This window comes from Bombina bombina, chromosome 10, assembly GCF_027579735.1.
Source record: "Bombina bombina isolate aBomBom1 chromosome 10, aBomBom1.pri, whole genome shotgun sequence".
Taxonomy (NCBI): domain Eukaryota; kingdom Metazoa; phylum Chordata; class Amphibia; order Anura; family Bombinatoridae; genus Bombina; species Bombina bombina.
Genome location: NC_069508.1, coordinates 36383937 through 36407347, shown reverse-complemented (window position 1 = coordinate 36407347; position 23411 = coordinate 36383937). Strand labels below are relative to the sequence as shown.

Below are 23411 nucleotides of genomic sequence, written 5' to 3'. Positions count from 1 at the left end.
CAACTTTGTATTTATTTTAACCAGGTACAATAGCTATTAAATAGTTATTAACTATTTAATAGTTACCTAGTTAAAATAATTACAAAATTACCTGTAAAATAAATCCTAACCTAAGTTACAATTAACTAACACTACACTATCAATAAATTAATTAAATAAACTATCTACAATTATCTGCAATTAAATCAACTAAACTAAATTACAAAAAAAAACAAACACTAAATTACAAAAACAAACACTAAATTACAAAAAAGAAAAAAAGATTACAAGAATTTTAAACTAATTACACCTACTCTAAGCCCCCTAAAAAAACAACAAAGCCCCCCAAAAATAAAAAAATGCCCTACCCTATTCTAAAATAAAAATTTAACAGCTCTTTTACCTTACCAGCCCTTAAAAGGGCCTTTTGCCGGGCATGCCCCAAAGAAAACAGCTAGTGTTAGGTTTAATTGTAACTATTTAATAGCTATTGTACCTGGTTAAAATAAATACAAAGTTGCCTGTAAAATAAATATTAATCCTAAAATAGCTACAATATAATTATTATTTATATTGTAGCTATATTAGGGTTTATTTTACAGGTAAGTATTTAGATTTAAATAGGAATAATTTATTTAATAAGATTTATTTTATTTTGTTAGATTTAAATTATATTTAATTTAGGGGGGTGTTAGGGTTAGACTTAGCTTTAGGGGTTAATACATTTATTAGAGTAGCGGCGAGGTCCGGTCGGCAGATTAGGGGTTAATACTTGAAGTTAGGTGTCGGTGATTTTAGGGAGGGCAGATTAGCTGTTAATACTATTTATTATAGGGTTTTTGAGGCGGGAGTGAGGCGGATTAGGGTTTAATACATTTATTATAGTAGCGGTGAGGTCCGGTCGGCAGATTAGGGGTTAATAATTGTAGGTAGGTGGCGGCGACGTTGGGGGCGGCAGATTAGGGGTTAATAAATATAATATAGGGGTCGGCGGGGTTAGGGGCAGCAGATTAGGGGTACATAGGGATAACGTAGGTTGCGGTGGTATACGGAGCGGCAGATTATGGGTTAAAAATAATATGCAGGGGCCAGCGATAGCGGGGGCGGCAGATTAGGGGTTAATAAGTGTAAGGCTAGGGGTGTTTAGACTCGGGGTACATGTTAGGGTGTTAGGTGCAGACTTAGGAAGTGTTTCCCCATAGGAAACAATGGGGCTGCGTTAGGAACTGAACGCTGCTTTTTTGCAGGTGTTATGTTTTTTTCAGCTCAAACTGCCCCATTGTTTCCTATGGGGGAATCGTGCACAAGCACGTTTTTGAAGCTGGCCGCGTCCGTAAGCACCGCTGGTATTGAGAGTTGCAGTGGCGGTAAATATGCCTGTACGCTCCCTTTTTGGAGCCTAATGCAGCCCTTCTGAGAACTCTGAATACCAGCGTTGTTTAAAAGGTGCGGGGGGAAAAAGCACGCGTAGCTAACGCACCCCTTTGGCCGCCGAACTCTAAATCTAGGCGTTTGTTACAGACTATAAATTATTTCCTATTAATTTTGCGTTAACACTTTTTGTCATGTAATCAGATATGCAAATTAGTGTACACAACCTGTCAGTCGTGCAACCTGCTCTATGGAATCAAACTGTTTTAGTTTAGCATGTTATTGCTCAACATAAATAACACCTTATATTATGATGTCAATATGCCTTCCGCAGTGCCAGACTGGGAAATCAGAACGGCCCCGGAAATTTTTAAAGAACAGCCCCTCCCACACCCCCTTCCTTACCATTTTTCTTTCACAACAGGCCCCCCACAGCCTCATTAGAAGCATTCCTCTGTCACCTTTCTGTGGCCACAGCCCCCCCAAACCCTCATCAGGAGTGGCCTTGAAGAAATGCACTATGCATGCTCACAAGGCTTGCTTGGTGACCATCCCTGATGAGTATGACTCCTTAATGTCTGAGGGAGAATTGTCAGATTCTGATACTGTAGTGACCAATTCTGTAGATTCAGAGGAGATTAATTTCAGATTTAAGTTAGAACACCTTCGAGTACTTTTGAAGGAGGTTCTTGCTACTTTGGAAGAATCCGACTCAGTGGAGAATCCAAAGAGGTCTAGTAAACTTAATAGGGTATATGATGTACCTTTGTCTGTGGAGGTGTTTCCAGTTCCAGACCTTATGGCAGATATCATAACTCAGGAATGGGATAAACCAGGGATTCCTTTTTCCCCTTAAGGAAGTTTACTATGAAACTTGTGAGATTTCAGTGAAATCTCATGAGATCACAGTAAAGCAAAGCATTAACTCAGCACTGCTAATGCTGATTGGCTATTGTTTTGTTTTTATTTAACTGCAGCTGGACAGCAGCTGAAGTATAATCGTTAACAGAGCACTTACTATTGTGAGATGAAGACATTTTGAGGTAAAAACATAATTTATGCTTACCTGATAAATTTATTTCTCTTGTAGTGTATCAAGTCCACGGATCATCCATTACTTGTGGGATATTCTCCTTCCCAACAGGAAGTTGCAAGAGGATCACCCACAGCAGAGCTGCTATATAGCTCCTCCCCTCACTGCCATATCCAGTCATTCGACCGAAACAAGACGAGAAAGGAGAAACCATAGGGTGCAGTGGTGACTGTAGTTTAATTAAAATTTAGACCTGCCTTAAAAGGACAGGGCGGGGCCGTGGACTGGATACACTACAAGAGAAATAAATTTATCAGGTAAGCATAAATTATGTTTTCTCTTGTTAAGTGTATCCAGTCCACTGATCATCCATTACTTGTGGGATACCAATACCAAAGCTAAAGTACACGGATGATGGGAGGGACAAGGCAGGAACTTAAACGGAAGGAACCACTGCCTGTAGAACCTTTCTCCCAAAAACAGCCTCAGAAGAAGCAAAAGTGTCAAATTTGTAAAATTTTGAAAAGGTGTGAAGCGAAGACCAAGTCGCAGCCTTGCAAATCTGTTCAACAGAGGCCTCATTTTTCAAGGCCCAGGTGGAAGCCACAGCTCTAGTAGAATGAGCTGTAATCCTTTCAGGGGGCTGCTGTCCAGCAGTCTCATAGGCTAAGTGTATTATGCTCCGAAGCCAAAAGGAGAGAGAGGTTGCCGAAGCTTTTTGACCTCTCCTCTGTCCAGAGTAAACGACAAACAGGGCAGATGTTTGACGAAAATCTTTAGTAGCCTGTAAGTAAAACTTCAAGGCACGGACTACGTCCAGATTATGCAAAAGACTTTCCTTCTTTGAAGAAGGATTAGGACACAATGATGGAACAACAATCTCTTGATTGATATTCCTGTTAGAAACCACCTTAGGTAAAAACCCAGGTTTGGTACGCAGAACTACCTTGTCTGAATGAAAAATCAGATAAGGAGAATCACAATGTAAGGCATATAACTCAGAGACTCTTCGAGCCGAGGAAATAGCCATCAAAAACAGAACTTTCCAAGATAAAAGTTTAATATCAATGGAATGAAGGGGTTCAAACGGAACTCCCTGAAGAACTTTAAGAACCAAGTTTAAGCTCCACGGGGGAGCAACAGTTTGAAACACAGGCTTAATCCTAACCAAAGCCTGACAAAATGCCTGGACGTCTGGAACCTCTGCCAGACGCTTGTGCAAAAGAATAGACAGAACAGAGATCTGTCCTTTTAAAGAACTAGCTGATAAGCCTTTGTCCAAACCCTCTTGGAGAAAGGACAATATCCTAGGAATCCTAACCTTACTCCATGAGTAACTCTTGGATTCACACCAATAAAGATATTTACGCCATATCTTATGGTAGATTTTCCTGGTGACAGGCTTCCGAGCCTGTATTAAGGTATCAATGACTGACTCGGAGAAGCCACGCCTTGATAGAATCAAGCGTTCAATCTCCATGCAGTCAGTCTCAGAGAAATTAGATTTGGATGATTGAAAGGACCTTGTATTAGAAGGTCCTGCCTCAGAGGCAGAGTCCATGGTGGAAGAGATGACATGTCCACTAGGTCTGCATACCAGGTCCTGCGTGGCCACGCAGGCGCTATCAGAATCACAGATGCTCTCTCCTGTTTGATTTTGGCAATCAGTCGAGGGAGCAGAGGAAACGGTGGAAACACATAGGCCAGGTTGAAGGAGCTGCTAGAGCATCTATCAGCGTTGCTCCCGGGTCCCTGGACCTGGATCCGTAACAAGGAAGCTTGGCGTTCTGGCGAGACACCATGAGATCCAGTTCTGATTTGCCCCAATGATGGACCAGTTGAGCAAACACCTCCGGATGGAGTTCCCACTCCCCCGGATGAAAAGTCTGACGACTTAGAAAATCCGCCTCCCAGTTCTCTACGCCTGGGATGTGGATCGCTGACAGGTTGCAAGAGTGAGACTCTGCCCAGCGAATTATCTTTGAGACTTCTAACATCGCTAGGGAACTCCTGGTTCCCCCTTGATGGTTGATGAAAGCCACAGTCGTGATGTTGTCCGACTGAAATCTGATGAACCTCAGTGTTGCTAACTGAGGCCAAGCTAGAAGAGCATTGAATATTGCTCTTAACTCCAGAATATTTATTGGGAGGAGTTTCTCCTCCTGAGTCCACGATCCCTGAGCCTTCAGGGAGTTCCAGACTGTGCCCCAACCTAGAAGGCTGGCATCTGTTGTTACAATCGTCCAATCTGGCCTGCGAAAGGTTATACCCTTGGACAGATGGACCCGAGAAAGCCACCAGAGAAGAGAATCTCTGGTCTCTTGATCCAGATTTAGTAGAGGGGACAAATCTGAGTAATCCCCATTCCACTGACTTAGCATGCATAATTGCAGCGGTCTGAGAGGCAGGCGCGCAAATGGCACTATGTCCATTGCCGCTACCATTAAGCCGATTACTTCCATGCACTGAGCCACTGACGGGCGTGGAATGGAATGAACGACACGGCAAGCATTTAGAAGTTTTGATAACCTGGACTCCGTCAGGTAAATTTTCATCTCTACAGAATCTATAAGAGTCCCTAGGAAGGAGACTCTTGTGAGTGGTGATAGAGAACTCTTTTCCACGTTCACTTTCCACCCATGCGACCTCAGAAATGCCAGAACTATCTCTGTATGAGACTTGGCAATTTGAAAGCTTAACGCCTGTATCAGGATGTCGTCTAGATACGGAGCCACCGCTATGCCTCGCGGTCTTAGAACCGCCAGAAATGAGCCCAGAACCTTTGTAAAAATTCTCGGGGCAGTGGCCAACCCGAAGGGAAGAGCTACAAATTAGTAATGCCTGTCTAGAAAGGCAAACCTTAGGAACCGATGATGATCTTTGTGAATCGGTATGTGAAGGTAGGCATCCTTTAAGTCCACTGTGGTCATGTACTGACCCTCTTGGATCATGGGTAGGATGGTCCGAATAGTTTCCATTTTGAATGATGGAACTCTGAGGAATTTGTTTAAGATCTTTAGATCCAAGATTGGTCTGAAGGTTCCCTCTTTCTTGGGAACCACAAACAGATTTGAATAAAATCCCTGTCCTTGTTCCGTCCGTGGAACTGGATGGATCACTCCCATTAATAGGAGGTCTTGCACACAGCTTAGGAATGCCTCTTTCTTTATCTGGTTTGCTGATAACCTTGAAAGATGAAATCTCCCTTGTGGAGGAGAAGCTTTGAAGTCCAGAAGATATCCCTGAGATATGATCTCCAACGCCCAGGGATCCTGAACATCTCTTGCCCATGCCTGGGCGAAGAGAGAAAGTCTGCCCCCCACTAGATCCGTTTCCGGATAGGGGGCCGTTCCTTCATGCTGTCTTGGGGCAGCAGCAGGCTTTCTGGCCTGCTTGCCCTTGTTCCAGGACTGGTTAGGTTTCCAGGCCTGTCTGGAATGAGCAACAGTTCCCTCTTGTTTTGAAGCGGAGGAAGTTGATGCTGGTCCTGCCTTGAAATTTTGAAAGGCACGAAAATTAGACTGTTTGGCCTTTGATTTGGCCCTGTCCTGAGGAAGGGTATGACCTTTGCCTCCAGTAATGTCAGCAATAATTTCCTTCAAGCCAGGCCCGAATAAGGTCTGCCCCTTGAAATGAATGTTGAGTAATTTAGACTTTGAAGTCACGTCAGCTGACCAGGATTTAAGCCATAGCGCCCTACGCGCCTGGATGGCGAATCCAGAATTCTTAGCCGTTAGTTTAGTCAAATGAACAATGGCATCAGAAACAAATGAGTTAGCTAGCTTAAGCGTTCTAAGCTTGTCAAAAATTTCATTCAATGGAGCTGTCTGGATGGCCTCTTCCAGGGCCTCAAACCAGAATGCCGCCGCAGCAGTGACAGGCGCAATGCATGCAAGGGGCTGTAAAATAAAACCTTGTTGAATAAACATTTTCTTAAGGTAACCCTCCAATTTTTTATCCATTGGATCTGAAAAAGCACAACTGTCCTCAACCGGGATAGTGGTACGCTTTGCTAAAGTAGAAACTGCTCCCTCCACCTTAGGGACCGTCTGCCATAAGTCCCGTGTAGTGGCGTCTATTGGAAACATTTTTCTAAATATAGGAGGTGGGGAAAAGGGCACACCGGGTCTATCCCACTCCTTGCTAATAATTTCTGTAAGCCTTTTAGGTATAGGAAAAACGTCAATACACACCGGCACCGCACAGTATCTATCCAGCCTACACAATTTCTCTGGAATTGCAACTGTGTTACAGTCATTCAGAGCAGCTAATACCTCCCCAAGCAATACACGGAGGTTCTCAAGCTTAAATTTAAAATTAGAAATCTCTGAATCAGGTTTCCCCGAGTCAGAGATGTCACCCACAGACTGAAGCTCTCCGTCCTCATGTTCTGCATACTGTGACGCAGTATCAGACATGGCTCTAACAGCATTTGCACGCTCTGTATCTCTCCTAACCCCAGAGCTATCGCTCTTGCCTCTTAATTCAGGCAATCTAGATAATACCTCTGACAGGGTATTATTCATGATTGCAGCCATGTCCTGCAAGGTAATCGCTATGGGCGTCCCTGATGTAATTGGCGCCATATTAGCGTGCGTCCCCTGAGTGGGAGGCGAAGGGTCTGACACGTGGGGAGAGTTAGTCGGCATAACTTAACCCCTCGACAGAACCCTCTGGTGATAATTCTTTTATAGATAAAGACTGATCTTTACTGTTTAAGGTGAAATCAATACATTTAGTACACATTCTCCTATGGGGCTCCACTATGGCTTTCAAACATAATGAACAAGTAGGTTCCTCTGTGTCAGACATGTTTAAACAGACTAGCATTGAGACTAGCAAGCTTGGAAAACACTTTAAAACAATTTTACAAGCAATATAAAAATCGTTACTGCGCCTTTAAGAAACACAAATTTTCCCAAATTTTGAAATAACAGTGAAAAAATGTAGTTACACTAACGAAATTTTTACAGTGTATGTAATAAGTTAGCAGAGCATTGCACCCACTTGCAAATGGATGATTAACCCCTTAATACCAAAAACGGAATAACAAATGACAAAAACGTTTTTTAAACAGTCACAACAACTGCCACAGCTCTACTGTGGCTTTTTACCTCCCTCAATACGACTTTTGAAGCCTTTTGAGCCCTTCAGAGATGTCCTGGATCATGCAGGAAGAAGCTGGATGTCTGTGTCTGTAATTTTTGCTGTGCAAAAAAAAAACGCTAAAATAGGCCCCTCCCACTCATATTACAACAGTGGGAAGCCTCAGGGAACTGTTTCTAGGCAAAATTCAAGCCAGCCATGTGGAAAAAACTAGGCCCCAATAAGTTTTATCACCAAACATATGTAAAAAAACGATTAAACATGCCAGCAAACGTTTTAAAATACACTTTTATAAGAGTATGTATCTCTATTAATAAGCCTGATACCAGTCGCTATCACTGCATTTAAGGCTTTACTTACATTACTTCGGTATCAGCAGCATTTTCTAGCAAATTCCATCCCTAGAAAAATATTTTAACTGCACATACCTTATTACAGGAAAACCTGCACGCTATTCCCCCTCTGAAGTTACCTCACTCCTCAGAATATGTGAGAACAGCAAAGGATCTTAGTTACTTCTGCTAAGATCATAGAAAACGCAGGCAGATTCTTCTTCTAAATACTGCCTGAGATAAACAGTACACTCCGGTACCATTTAAAAATAACAAACTTTTGATTGAAGAAATAAACTAAGTATAAAACACCACAGTCCTCTTACGACCTCCATCTTAGTTGAGAGTTGCAAGAGAATGACTGGATATGGCAGTGAGGGGAGGAGCTATATAGCAGCTCTGCTGTGGGTGATCCTCTTGCAACTTCCTGTTGGGAAGGAGAATATCCCACAAGTAATGGATGATCAGTGGACTGGATACACTTAACAAGAGAAATTTCTTTATTTTTTATATAGAGATGTCCAAGGGATATTTTCTTGTCAGCTTTTTACATGTCGTGTTGGCCAATAGAATGAGAGTTGCTTAAATCCTGTTGGCTGATTTGAACAGCCAATAGGATTTTAGTAGCCCTAATTCCTATTGGCTGATTCAAATTTTTCAGCCAATAGGAATGCAATGGTACCCCCAGGGGTACCTTGCATTTCAATCCTCACTGTGAGGCGAACGATCGCATGAAGAGGACCTCCACGTCGGATCGATGGACCTCCGCCTTGCACATTTGCCTGGACGTCTGCCTCCGTGCATCGCCGCTCCGCCTCCGCAGGGATGAAGAAGATGCCGGTCCCGTGATAGATGATGATGATGATTAGTGTTTGTTATTTTTTGTAATTTAGTATTTTTTACTTTTTGGAATTAGTTTATTGTGATGTGGGGGGCTTTCGGTTTAGGGGTTAATAGTTTAATTTAGTATATTTTGTTGTGGGGGGCTTGTGGTTTAGGGGTTAATAGCTTTATTATAGTGGCGGCGAATGTCAGGGAGCGGCAGAATAGGGGTTAATAGATTTATTATATTGTGGGCAATGTTGGGGTGCGGGGGAATAGGGGTTAATAACTTTAGTATAGTGGCGGCGATGTCGGGGAGCGGCGGAATAGGGGTTAATAAATTTTATTAATGGCGGCGATGTCGGGGGCGGCAGATTAGGGGTTAATAACTTTAATATAGCATTTGCAATGTGGGTGTGTCTCGGTTTAGGGGTTAATAGGTAGTTTATGGGTGTTTAGTGTATTTTGTGACAGTTTAGTTATGAGTATTGTGTAACAGTTTTGTAGCGTAAAACTCATAACTACTGCTCTCAGATTGCGAAACCGATCTTGTCGGTAAAGGCTGGAACGCAAAGCTTTTTAGCCTCACCGCAAAACTTGTAATGGCTGCGCTATGGAAGTCCCATGAAAAAACGTAATTTTTACGTGTGGCGGACTGACGTTGCGTTACAGGCTAAAAGGCTTGCGGTACAGCTATACCGACAAGACTTGTAATGGCTACAGTACTGTTTTAACGCTGAAGTGACAATTTTTTCAGCGTTAAAACACGAACGCAAAACTTTAAATCTAGGTGTAAATTAGGGCTAAATAAAAAGTTGCACCGAACACAACATAAAAACATTAAACTAAACAGTTACACTTATGTATACACTATATGATAAAATGTTTTCATATAAATATTAAGAAAAAATATTTATAAGGTTTAAAAGGTATATGGTATATGACAAGAGATTTGAATGGAAAGGGCTATAATGGATATATACATACATACAAACATACATATACATGTCTAAATATGTATATGTATGTGTATATACACATATACACATATAAACACATATATTCACATGTATACACATATATACGTATGTATACAGACTTTGGAGCCCTTTCTACTTAAAGGGACAGTCAACAACAGATTATTTGTTGTTTAAAAAGAAAGATAATCCCTTTATTACCCATTCCCCAGTTTTGCATAACCAACACTGTTATAGAAATACACGTTTTACCTCTGTGATTACCTTATATCTAAGCCTCTGCAAACTGCCCCCTTATTTTAGTTCTTTTAACAGACATGCACTTTAGCCAATCAGTGCTGGCTCCAGGGTATCTTCACGTGCATGAGCTTAATGTTATCTATATGAAACACATGAACTAATGCCCTTTAGTGGTCAAAATGCATTTAGATTAGAGGCAGTCTTCAATGTCTAAGAAATTAGCATATGAACCTCCTAGAATTAGCTTTCAACTAAGAATAGGGTAAATAAAACTCTAGGCCCAGATGGAATACACCCAAGGGTGTTAAGGGAATTTAGCAATGTTATAGACAAACCTCTACTCTTAATTTTTCAAGACTCATAATCCTCAGGCATGGTACCCAAGGATTGCCGTAAAGCTGATGTGGTGCCACTCTTCAAAAAGGGAAGTAGGGATGATCCAGGAAGCTATAGACCAGTTAGTCTGACATCAATAGTGGGGAAGATATTTAAAGGGATTATATTGATGAGCATATTCGTGTAAACAAGATTATGAGTTCTAATCAGCATGGTTTTATGAGAAACAGATCATGTCAAACTAATCTAATTAGATTCTATGAGGAAGTAAGTAAAAATATAGATAAAGGGGAATCAGTTGATGTGATATACTTAGATTTTGCAAAGGTGTTTGATAAAGTGCAACATCAGAGATTAATGCACAAAATTAAGGGACTGGGAATAGCTGAAAATGTTAGTTTATGGATAAATAACTGGATAAAAGATAGGGAGCAACGAGTAGTAGTAAATGGATCATACTCAGATTGGACAAAGGTTATTAGTGAAGTACCCCAGGAATCAGTGCTGGGCCCTATTCCTTTTAATATTTTTATAAATGACTTGGAGCTAGGATTAAATAGTGACATCTCTATTTTTGCAGATGATACTAAGTTAAGTAAGGTCATTACCTGAAAAAATTAGAAGTATGGGCAGGTAAATGCAAAATTAGATTTGATATGGGAAAATGCAAGGTTCTAAATTTTGGAGTTAAAAATAAGTGGGCAACGTATTATTTAAATGGGACAAGACTTAGCCAAACACAGGAGGAAAGGGAATTGGGGGTAGTAATAGATAACAAGCTAAAGATGGGTGCACAATGCAGGGCAGCAGCTTCAAAGGCTAATAAGATACTAGCATGTAAAAGAGGCTATGGTCCATAGTTATCAAGGTCTGGTGGACCTGATCCAACACTGCGGATCAGGTCCGCCAGACCTCGCTGAATACAGCGAGCAATACGCTTGCCATATTCAGCATTGCACCAGCAGCTCACAAGAGCTTCTGGTGCAACGCCGCCCCCTGCAGACTCACGGCTAATCGGCCGCCAGCAGGGGGGTGTCAATCAACCCGATCGTACTCGATTTCCGGCGACGTGTGTCCGCCTGCTCAGAGCAGGTCTTTGTAACCGCTGCTTCATAAATGCTGTTTATGGCGAGTCTGATGACTCACCAGAAACACGGGGCATCAAGCTCCATTCGGAGCTTGAAACATATGCCCCATTGACTCAAGGGAGGAAAGCATAATTCTGTCACTATATAAAGCCCTGGTAAAGACCTCACATTGAGTATGGAGTGCAGTTCTGGGGACCAATCGCAAAAAAAGTTCAGAGAAGGGCCACAAAGCTAATAAGGGGATTGGAGAATTTAACCTATGAGGAGAGGCTAGCCAAACTGGGTCTGTTTTCTTTAGAAAAAAGACGCTTAAGAGGTGACATGATTACTTTATATAAATATATTCAAGGCCCATATACAGAGATGGCAGAAGCTCTGTTTATTCCAAGAAAATTGTTTGTGACAAGAGGTCACAATTTAAGGTTGGAGGAAAGGAGATTTAATCTCCTGCAACGGAAACGTTTTTTCACTGTAAGAGCAATAAAATTGTGGAACTCATTACCAAAGGAGGTAGTGAATGCCAATACCCTAGATACATTTCAAAATTGTTTGGATACATTTCGGTCTATATACAAAATTCATGGATATGATTGCTAGTATTAAATGAGTCACCTTTTAGTGGGATTATTTAAGCTTAACTGGAGCTTTTTGTATATATTTTAGATTTGTATAGGTTGAACTCGATGGACTTCGGTCTTTTTTCAACCTCATCTACTATGTTACTATGTTAATACAATGAGAACAAAGCAAAATTGATAATACAAGTAAATTGGAAAGTTGTTTAAAATTACATTCCTTATTTAAATCATGAAAGTTTTTTTTGGACTTGACTGTCCCTTTAAATACTTGTTTGCCTAGGGGAGCGCCTGCTCTGGTCTTGGACTAGATTATGATTGATGCACTCATATCGATAAGGGGTAAAGTGTGTCTTTTTGCGCGTGTCGGAAGTATCGCGTGTATTACGAGTTGAAAGTAAAATCATTTCATTTAAAATGCTTTGGGTTTGAGCAAAAAAACATTTAACACTACAGTTCCACTAATAATAACACTGTCTGATAACATTATTATTATTATCGGTTATTTGTAGAGCGCCAACAGATTCCGCAGCGATAATATTTTTTTTTTAAATTTGCATTAAAAAGTTATAGGGGCTCAAATATATGAGGTATAAAAAAAATCTGCAAAGGACTTTAACATAGAGGTACATACAAACATGTTTAAATGTTACAACGTAGCAGCGTCAAAACTCGCAGGATACATTCTAGCAGGACTGTTTTTTATGTCACTATTATGTTAAACAGATTTTTGTCAGATGTTTGTTTTATATCAGTTACTAACAGAAGCCAAAGAATTGTACACAGCAATAAAGTGTAATGTTCTAAGAAAGAATGCTAAATAGAAACATATTAAGGGGTACAGGGCAAAGAGTCCCCAGCAGAACAGTTCACTGATAGCGGTTTGTACATCAGGGAGTCTGAAAGCCAGAGCAGGTATAGTGCAAAAAGAGAATTTTCTTTGCCTTTCCTGACATATGGAGGGGGGCAGATTTTTTCCCTATTCCCAAAATAATCTGTTAAGCAGAAATTGAGAGCAGATTGCCACATCGGCACAAACACGGTCTCCACAAACTAGTCAGAACCAGTCAGGGTTTACCCGGTTTGTTTGCGTCGTTCCTACAAATACATGGCATATTCCTCAGTCATCTCCTACTCTCTCTGTGTCTTTTCTTAGTATCCTGCTGTTTTCCCATCAGCCACTACCCCTCCTCCTCTTTAGTAACACTGCTATTGGCTGCTTGGTTTAAAGCCTGTAAAGGGAATCCCCCTTTAACTCATTTTCAAGAAACAAACATGATTGTGATTGAATAAGCCCACTGTGTGGCAGTGAGAACTGTGTTTAATTGTATAGATAAGCATAAAAAAGGACAGCTTGCTCTATTAGTCATGGGCAAACTGGACTGCTTCTTAGTTACTAATAATCAGTGGCAGTTGTTGACATTTTGAGTGGGGCACCTAGGATCCTCTTACATTTAACCCTGGAACAATAACCCTAGTGCCTCCAATGTGCATGAAACAAACCTAAAGAGACATGAAATCTCAATTTTTTTCTTTCATGATTCAGATAGACCATATAATTTTAAACACCTTTCCAATGTACTTCTGTTATCTAATTTGCTTTGTTCCTTTGCTATCCTTTGTTGAAAAGAATACTCAGGTAAGCTCAGGATCTGAAAGCAAGCTGCTGAAAAGTGGCTGTACATATATGCCTCTTGCCATTGGCTTACCAATGTATTCAGATAGCTCCCAGTAGGACATTGCTGCTCCTTCAAAGTAAATTGGAAAGTTGTTTAAAATGGTATACTCTATCTGAATCATGAAAGAAAAATGTGGGGTTTCATATCTCTTTAATGTACATACCTTTGTACATGAACACACACACTCAGGCACAAGCATACACAATATCATGAACACACATACATTCTGTCACATACATGCTTATGCACACAAATATACATGCTCACACACATAAACATGTGCTCATACACACATATATACTGAAATACAAAACAGAGGCCTCCCAACTGTCCTTATTTAAGAGGGACAGTCCAGAATTCTGAGCTCTGTCCGTCTGTCCCTCTGAGACAGCCATACTTCCCTATTTGCAGAATTTTCCCTTAGCCACACCCACTGAACATCCAGACACGCCCACAAACTGCTCAGGCACACCTACTGATCAACAAGACACACCCACAATCCAGCCCACTAACCACCCATGATCCCACCCCGCCCAACACATCTCTACCCACAAAATGGTGACAGGCCCCCATCAACCTCCTGAGTCCATGATAACCAGCCACAAATGTTGGTAGGTGTGTTATATAGCTGCCTCATGTTATTTTGCTACTATGCATACTTTATTGTACTTGAGTGTGAGATGTAGTACACGGCTTTAATTGCATTTCTGGCATAAGTATAGAACAAACTGGGTACCTACCAGATTTGGGGCCAGATAACGAGTGCCGTTTATCGCGGGTGTTTGCACGTGTCGGGTTGGCTGCTTGTATTACAAGTTGAACGTAAATAAGATTGCTTGAGCGAAATCGCAATTTATGCCAGAGCTCTGGTTAACTGTTACAAAAAAGTTACACAAAACACATCAAAATACATTACAACGTACAGTTACACTCATAATAACACTGTCTGATAAAAATTATTAAAAATAATATTGCACAAAAAACATGCTTCAGGTTAGCGCAACTTCAGAGCTCTGTTTAACTGTTACACAAGGCAAAAAGTGGCACAACTGCTTCATAAATACGGACTGCAGCTTCTCTTGTGAGAACCTGCAGTCATAGGGGGGTGAAGGCTGGCAAAGCCTTTGATAAATCGACCCCTAAATATGATATATGCATAAAGTATACATTAATTTAAATAACCTATAATCAAAACATCATTCCCAAATAGGCAGGTAAAATCAATCAAAAGAACTCCATATTAGAAATTACATTTTTGTTTGAGGGGTTAAAGAATTCTTCTGAATGTTGATTATGTCACTTGTTCCTGAAGAACTTTCATTGTTCACACCACTTATTTGTCTGCTAAAAGGACAGATAAAACTGTTATCAGCATGTTGTACAGATAAAGTATCAGGTTCACTGCCAGGGTTCTGGGCAGGTGTGGCAACCATAATTCCTGAAGTGTACAGGGCACAAGTTAAAAACAAGTTTACAGGTTAGATTGGCAAAGGGTAAGGAACAGCTGGACAGATTCCAAACTCTATAGTCAGCAAGTCAACAAAAGAGAGAACAAAAGCGCTAGAGTTCTGGTGAGAGATCAAGTTAGTGAGATAGGAAGCAAGTGATGCTGAGTTGCTACAATACAGGACTAGGTAGCATAAGGGATTAAAGATCCCAGTTGGGAGTTAACAGTGCATTTACTTAGAGGAACCCTTAAAAAATAAACACAAGCGACCATGGCCTCTAGTTATCAAGGTCTGGCGGACCTGATCCGACACTGCTGATCCGGTCCGCCAGACCTCGCTGAATACGGCGAGCAATACGCTCGCCGCATTCAGCATTGCAACGCCGCCCCCTGCAGACTCGCGGCCAATCAGCAGGGGGTGTCAATCAACCCGATCATACTCGTATTGTGGCGATATCTGTCCGCCTACTCAAAGCAGGCGGACAGGTTATGGAGCAGTGGTCTTTGTGACCGCTGCTTCATAACTGCTGTTTCAGGCGAGCCTGCAGGCTCGCCAGAAACACGGGGCATCAAGCTCCATACGGAACTTGATAGATAGGCCCCCATGTATGGAAGGAAAGACTATGCAATGTCACGTTTATTTCACATAACAACACAACAATATAATGGCAAATTGGTTTACTAGTCTGCTTAAGTTAAACAAGATTGACAGAATGTGCAGCGGAGCCCCCACAGCATTATAAACTGATTTTTAAGAGAGTTCTTGTGGCCCGCCTACCTAAGAAAGAACCCTAAACACCCACTTAAGGCCAGATTACGAATGGCACGCTAACAGTTACGTGCAAGCGATATTGTCTTTATCGCGTGCGTCAAAAGGAGCGTTCGTGTTACAAACTGAAATGTGAACTTGAGAGCGCAATCACGATTTATGCTAGAATGATTACCGCAACCTCAGAGCACTGGTTAACTGTTTGGTAAAACAAAAAGTGTCACAAAACACATCAAAAATGCATTTAAAAGTGCAGTTATACTCATAATAACACTATCTGGTAACTTTATTTAAAAAAAAAAAAATTGCACAAAAAGTTATAATTGCTCAAAGATTTGGGGGCTCTGGTGTTATTAAAAAACAAGTGGGCAAAGGGCTTAGACATAGAGATACATACACTGTACATGTCTTAATATGTCTATGTATGTATATATCTATATCTATTTTTTTTTTAATGTATATGTGTATATATGTATTTACAGACATATATACAAAAATAAACACATACATATATACACATATATTTATATACATACATATATAGACATATATAGGGGTCGATTTATTAAGCATCGGATACTGCATCGAAGCCCTATCGTTTCAGGTCTGCCAGAAACGGAACTAAAGAAGCAGAGGTCGTAAGACCACTGCTCCTTAACTTCTCCTCCACCAAAAATGGGGATGATTGACGGTCCCTGCTAGTGGCCGATTGGCCACGAGTGAGCAGGAGGCAGCATTGCACAAGCATTTCACCAGAAACGCTTGTGCAATGAAAAATGCCGACAGTGTAGAGGTAGAGCGGACAGAATTTTCTACAGCGAATCATGTCTGCCCGTCTCTTCATAAATCTACCCCATATAATCTTTCCAGTGCATTGGAGCCCTTTGCAGTTAAGTAGCTGAAAACATATTTATGCAATATTCATATTTAATAAAGTGTTATACTGTATTTACTGTAAATATTTCACATTCCAATGTTCTTCACATAGCAGAATATGTTCTATATATTTTTAAATTGACAGCCTCTGCCCAGCTGTGCAACTATCGCTGATGATTGGCTCAGCAGAAGTTTTCACTCTAGACCAGCAGTTCTCTGCAGTTCCCAAGAAGTACTTTACCTAGGCATTTAACTCCATTTGTAGGGGGAGGGGGGTAAATACATAGATATACAGGGCTGATAGTGGTACAATTATATGCTCTTACTAATGAGAGCATGTACTTGTTTATAATGGTCTTTTATTCACTTTGCAAGAGCAATGCAAAAATGACATACAAATGACATACAAATAATTAACTCCATTAGATTTCCTTTTAAAGGGACAGTAAATACCTTGATATTTTAATTAAAATAACATGTTTAGTTATGCTAACAAAAACAACTATGCAGAATACACTAATTATTTATGTTGCCCCTTTCTTGTAATGTAGCCCTAATAATTGTGGCTTTTCTAATTCTCAGAACCGAAAAAGCACCCTCCTGACTTCTCAAGGCTAACCCTGTTACATACATGTACCTAATTGGCTTAAACGGATAACAAATTAAAAACAATTCACTCTAAACTAACTTAATAATTATGACTAACCTTGTTGTCTGCAGACTAAAGCCCTCATTGGTTCCTCCATATAAGATACACGATGAGTTTGGCAACAGACAAACAATTGCAGCAAACAAGATGTTAATTTGTTTTTAAAATGTTTAGACTAGACTGACATTATTTTATAGCAACATAACAAAATGTCTTGAATGTAGAAGTTGTTTACTGTCCTTTTAAGATATCAACAAATTGTCTCTTATGTCCTGCTGAATTACCAATGTGCATGCGTGCATGCGTGCTTGTGTGTGTTTCTATAAATGCAATTTATGAAAGATTATGGAACTCCTTGTTCTACATTTTCTCTGTACTATTTAGGCTTTTTAAACATTTTATTTGTCCTATCTTTGTAGATGTTTTTGTGTATAATTAGTCTCCTTTATTCTCTCCCCCTCTTTCTGTTTTTGTGTTAATCCGAAACAAATGTTCCTTCATCCCTTCATCCTAATTATATCCCTTCTCTATCGATTACTAGGGGGTTAAGAGTTTTAGGATAATCCACAGTAAAGCTAGATGGCACAGGATATTTCTGACCTTACTTCTGAGGTGCAACAACTGACAACTTTTTAATGGGAACATTTCAGAATGAGTTTACTGCTTCCAGGCTTCAGTGTGGGTCTTGCAATTCACTACTGGTATTTGGTTTTTAAAGGGACATAAAACCTAAAATCTTTCTTTCATGACTCAGAAAGAGCAATCAGTTTCAAACAACTTTCCAATTTACGTCTATTATCAAAAGTGTCTGAAAATGACATGCTCTACCTGAATCATGCAACTTTAATTTTTACTTTCATATCCCTTTAAGTATTTTGCTAAATCTTTTATTAATTCATCAGCAGAATCAGTCATGATTACATCATCCAGGTTAATCCTGACTGCATAAGAGTTTAATTACACGATTGCATAAACAGCACAGATTTATTCAAATTGGTAAACCAAAATCCCTAATTTAAAATATATTACATAAGTAATATGTATTGTTCTGTTTCCAACCAAACACATTCTACTCTGTACACATATTTGTGTTATTTGATAGACTTTTAAAGCCAAACTGTAGGTTCACCTTAAGAAATGACACAAAAGAACAACTAAATATGATTAAAATGTATTCCTCTACATTTACTTAAAGGGACAGTAAAGTCAAAATTAGACTTTCATGATTCAGATAAAGCAAATCATGTTAAACAACTTTCCAATATACTTCCATTATCTAAATGTGCTAAATCTTTTTAAATTCACACTTTTTTAAGGTACCAGGTCCTACTGAGCATGTGCAAGATTCACAGGCGATACATGTATCCATAACCTGATTGGCTGATGGCTGTCAAGTGGTGCATTAGCAATAAAAATAAAAATTTATTTGACATTTGCATTGTCTTTTTATTATGCATTAATTATTGGACCAACAGCTGAAATTGATTTCTGATCAACTTAAAATAAACCTCTCTAGCCTGCCTATGGTAATTTTTCAGCAGCAGATTATATTTTTAGCATTATTATATTTATATTTTACAAATACATCATTAAGCACTATATACATAAATGGAAAAAGTTTGTAAAAATTGTAAAATCTTAAAATGATTTGTGAATTCAAAGCAGTCCAGCAATACACCCTTTAAAAACCTTCTTTTTATGTATAGTTTCATGTACATTCAAAAAAACTAAAACTAAAGGTTAATGTGCTGCAGTGGGATCATTCATTGATAAACAAATGTGTTCTCTTAAAATACACTGTCTGCTCCCCAATATCTGTTCCATGCTCTCTTTACCTGCTCTTCGGTTTCCAAGTGAATATGCCTTTAATATTTGTCGGAGGCCGTTGTACTCCTTTCTTTAGATCCACAAAACGCAACAACATTTTTTTGGGCTGCATATGCCCCTTCTACCTAGCAGAGTAGCTGTAATATCACAGAAAACTTCATTCAGTGGGGCCGATTTATGAAAGTGTGAGCGGACATGATACGATGTAGAGTATCATGTCCGCCGCACATCGATAAATGGCGACAGCATATGCTGTCGGCATTGACCCCATGAGTCGTCAAGATAGGGTTGCCACCTCAGCCATGTTTTCCTGGACACTTATAAGTTACACATTCTGCAGGGTGTGCAGGAAGGAACATGTATTGTGTTTATGGACAGCACTATTCATAGGCACTATACATATTCCTCCCTGCACACCCTGCAGCATGTGTAACTTATAAGTGTTCTGTATTTTAAGGGACGGGTGGCAACCCTACGTCAAGACCACTAGGCCCAACAAACACAATCAATCATACGATCCATACACACCCTATTTACAAAACCCACCTTCCTTAACAATACCCATTAAAGACACAACACCATTTTTTGGTATAAAATTAGGCCGCAGCTTGTTTATTAAAGACAATTGATTTAAAACATAACCATGTATAAATAATCTCTCAATACATTAACATAAAATTAACATACCCAACCAAACCCGTGGTGCTAGTCCAAACTCACCCCAAAACTTATTTTCTTTCATTTAAAACAAGATGGCTGTAACCAACATATAATATATATACCATATATATATATATTCTTTTTCTGGACACAGCAAAGGCAACGTGCTCTGTCCGTACATTCCCTTCTTAACCAGTCTTTTGCTCTAAGGAACCCCATGTCCCCAGAGCTACCAAACTGCTCTCCCACCCCACGGGGAGGCCCTTTAATATTAACCAAATGGTTATAATTACTCTGTGCAAGAGGGAGGCGGATTAGCACCCCCCCGCTCTAAGCGTATCCAGCGACAATAAGAGAAAATCTTAACTTTCCAGACCAGGGAGGGAGGGTGGGCGAACCAGTCACTGTCAAATTCACTGAAAACTGTGTGGTCGTCTTCCTGCTTAGCTGTTGCCTTTTCCTACCCTCAGACTACGCCCAGCAACACACCTCCCCACCAATCGGGTCTCACTTCCTCCAGGGGTCAAAGGCCCCTTCCCTCTGAGCTTTGCCCGTGTCCAGGGGCGATCTTTATCATTGCACAAGCAGTTCTTGTGAAATGCTTGTGCAATGCCGCCCTCTGCAGATTTGCGGCCTATCGGCCACTAGCAGGGGGTGTTAATCAGCCCAATCAAATAGGATCGTACGGATTGATGTCCGCAGCCTCAGAGCAGGCAGACAAGTTATGGAACAGCGGTCTCATAACTGCTGTTTCCGGTGAGCCTAATTTGGCCCCAGTGTCAGAACTTTAAAAAAATACTAAGCAATGTTTGGTTTATCAGAATTAGGGGAGAATTAATGTCTTTTTTTAATTTTATTTTAAAAGATATATGCATATATTTACAAACAAAACTTTCTATGTGCAGGTGTTGGGTGTTTACTTGGGACAATATGGTATTCAGGAACACAATTATATCCTGAAAAATAATAAACACTTATACATACACACACATATAAACTGTATACACATACATACATACATACACATACATATATACATACATATATACATACACACACATATAAACTGTATACACATACATATATACATACACACACATATAAACTGCATACACATACATATATACATACACACACATATATACATACATACACACACATATAAACTGTATACACATACATATATACATACACACACATATAAACTGTATACACATACATATATATATACACACATATTAACTGTATACACATACATATATACATACACACACATATAAACTGTATACACATACATATATATATATACACACACACACATATATACTGTATACACATACATACATACATACACACACATATATACTGTATACACATACATATATACATACATTACACATATAAACTGTATACACATACATATATACATACATTACACACACATATATTCATACATACACACACACGGACATACACACAAATATAATTACAGACATTTACGCACATACACACACACACATATACACATACACACGCCCACACGCATACACATAAACACACTCACAAATACATAAACATACAAACATATACGCACATATACACACGCACATACATGTACACACACATGCACACAAATAAACACATACACTCATGCGCGTGCACACACAATGTACTCACATACATGCACACACAAACACACTCATGCATGTAGACACATGCACACACATCCAGACAAAAGCACACTTATGCTCACACAGACGCAAAGACATACACACGCACATAAACCATACCTCCCAACATTTCAAAATTCAAAAGAGGGACCCCCCCCCCACGGCAAAAAAATTTAAATGTGGTGGGCGGGGCTTAAAAAATCATAAGACCAAAGTAATATAAATAAAATTCTAAATGAAGTCATATATTTTAATATACTTAGGCAGCAAATCAAACACAAGCTCAAACCACTGGTATGGCTACGTGAGTTCTGTATTTAATTAGCCTTTGCAAGAAAAGTGTAGGACCTATTTAGGGACGAAACAAATTAAGGGGGAATTTATGCTGAAGGAAGGAAAGAGTGGAAAGGGTTAAATGGGAAGTGTAGTTTGCTGACAGTGAGGGAATAAGGGGAGGAGATTCAGAAGTGATAAAAGGAAAGTAAAACAGAAAGTAAATCACTAACCTGTTTTTTGTCTTGCAGCTAACATCATGGAGAGATCCAAACGTTTTTCTGGGGCTACAGGGAGGTTTGATGAAGAGGAAAATCGATCAGGAAAGAAGAGGGGGACAGCAGTTGCATCAGCTGGTGATACAGTGGTTGTCTGTGACCCCTTTATTAGTTCTACACTGACTTCTATATCTGTCTCTATCCCTTCCCCTGCAGTATCATCTGCTGCTGGGGCCTTTCCTGTAGCTGCTGATTTTCTGCCTATTTACTCTATCCCTGTCACTAGCTCTTCTCCTGGTCCTATTTTCTCTGCCCCGGTCTCCCTTCCTAGTCTTGTCACTTCTGCTTAGGTCTCTTTCCCTTATCTGCCTTTAACTTTAAAGCCTCTTGATTTTCCCACCCGCTTTTCTTTCCCTACTGGGGCCGGTCTGTCCCTCTCTGCCCCTAGCTTTTTTCCTCCTCAGTCGCTGGGGGCATCATTTGCTTCTGACCCTGGGGGGAAGCCAGCAGACGATCTGCTGCTGCAATCACCAGAGCTCCGCTTTTCACAGCGGAGCCCGGTGAGATCCCCTTCACCTGCGGTTATCTTCTGGCCGCATGGCATGGAGGGTGGCCCTGGTGCTCCGTTTATGGAGCCACATGGCCTCCGGCGTCTCCCTTCTCCTGTGCCTGGTCCCACGTGCGCGCCTGGCTTAGCTCCGCCCACCTCTGCCCCGGCCGCCATTTTGGTTTCAGGGGCATGGAGCAATCAGCATGTGGATGCGGCGGCTGAGGCGGGCGTTAGCGTGGGTCCGGTCGCAGGAGAAGCAGGACCTGCTAAGGTAAAGGGAGCACCCCAAAGCAGCAGGGGGTCCCACGGGTCTCTTACCCGTCCCGAAGGGGGGAGGAATCTGGTTAATGATAGGGGGGGGGGGGGGGTCGGGGTAATAAAGGGGGTGGGAGAGCTGTGAAGGCTGTCGCAGGCCGTAAAACTGCTTTACCAGGCGTAGATAAGCCTGTTTTCCCTAGACAACGACCATTTAAAGGGACAGTAGGAACATTTGTAAGAGCTGTGAGGGATGTCGCAGGTGAAAAAAATACTTTAACAGGCGTAGATAAGGCTGTTCCCCATAGGCAACGAACACTTACAGGGCCAGTAGGAACATTGATAAGAGCTGTGAGGGGTGTCGCGGGTAGAAAAAATGCTTTACCAGGCGTAGATAAGCCTGTTTCCCCTAGGCAACGAACACTTAAAGGGCCAGTAGGAACATTGATAAGAGCTGTGGGGGGTGTCGCAGGTAGGAAAAATGCTTTACCAGGCGTAGATAAGCCTGTTTCCCCTAGACAACGAGCATTTAAAGGGCCAGTAGGATCATTGTTAACGCTTAATAGAGGATTCGCACACATTAGGCTAGGGCATATGCATTTAAGGTCTAGCTTTAGGAAAAGGCTGTTAGCTAGGAATACGGTTGGGGATCAAAATGTTGGGGCCAGGTTTACTGAGG

The 23411-nt window shown here is 40.6% G+C and overlaps 1 long non-coding RNA gene across 1 annotated transcript in view; it reads left to right on the top strand.

Moving 5' to 3' along the window:
* The window catches only part of LOC128641340 (uncharacterized), a 63891-nt gene extending 41087 nt beyond the window's left edge, over positions 1-22804 (top strand). The window contains exon 3 of the long non-coding RNA XR_008399475.1: positions 21961-22804. This is a non-coding gene — a long non-coding RNA (uncharacterized LOC128641340). The remainder of the gene's footprint in view (positions 1-21960) is intronic.
* Positions 22805-23411: the final 607 nt, after the last annotated feature.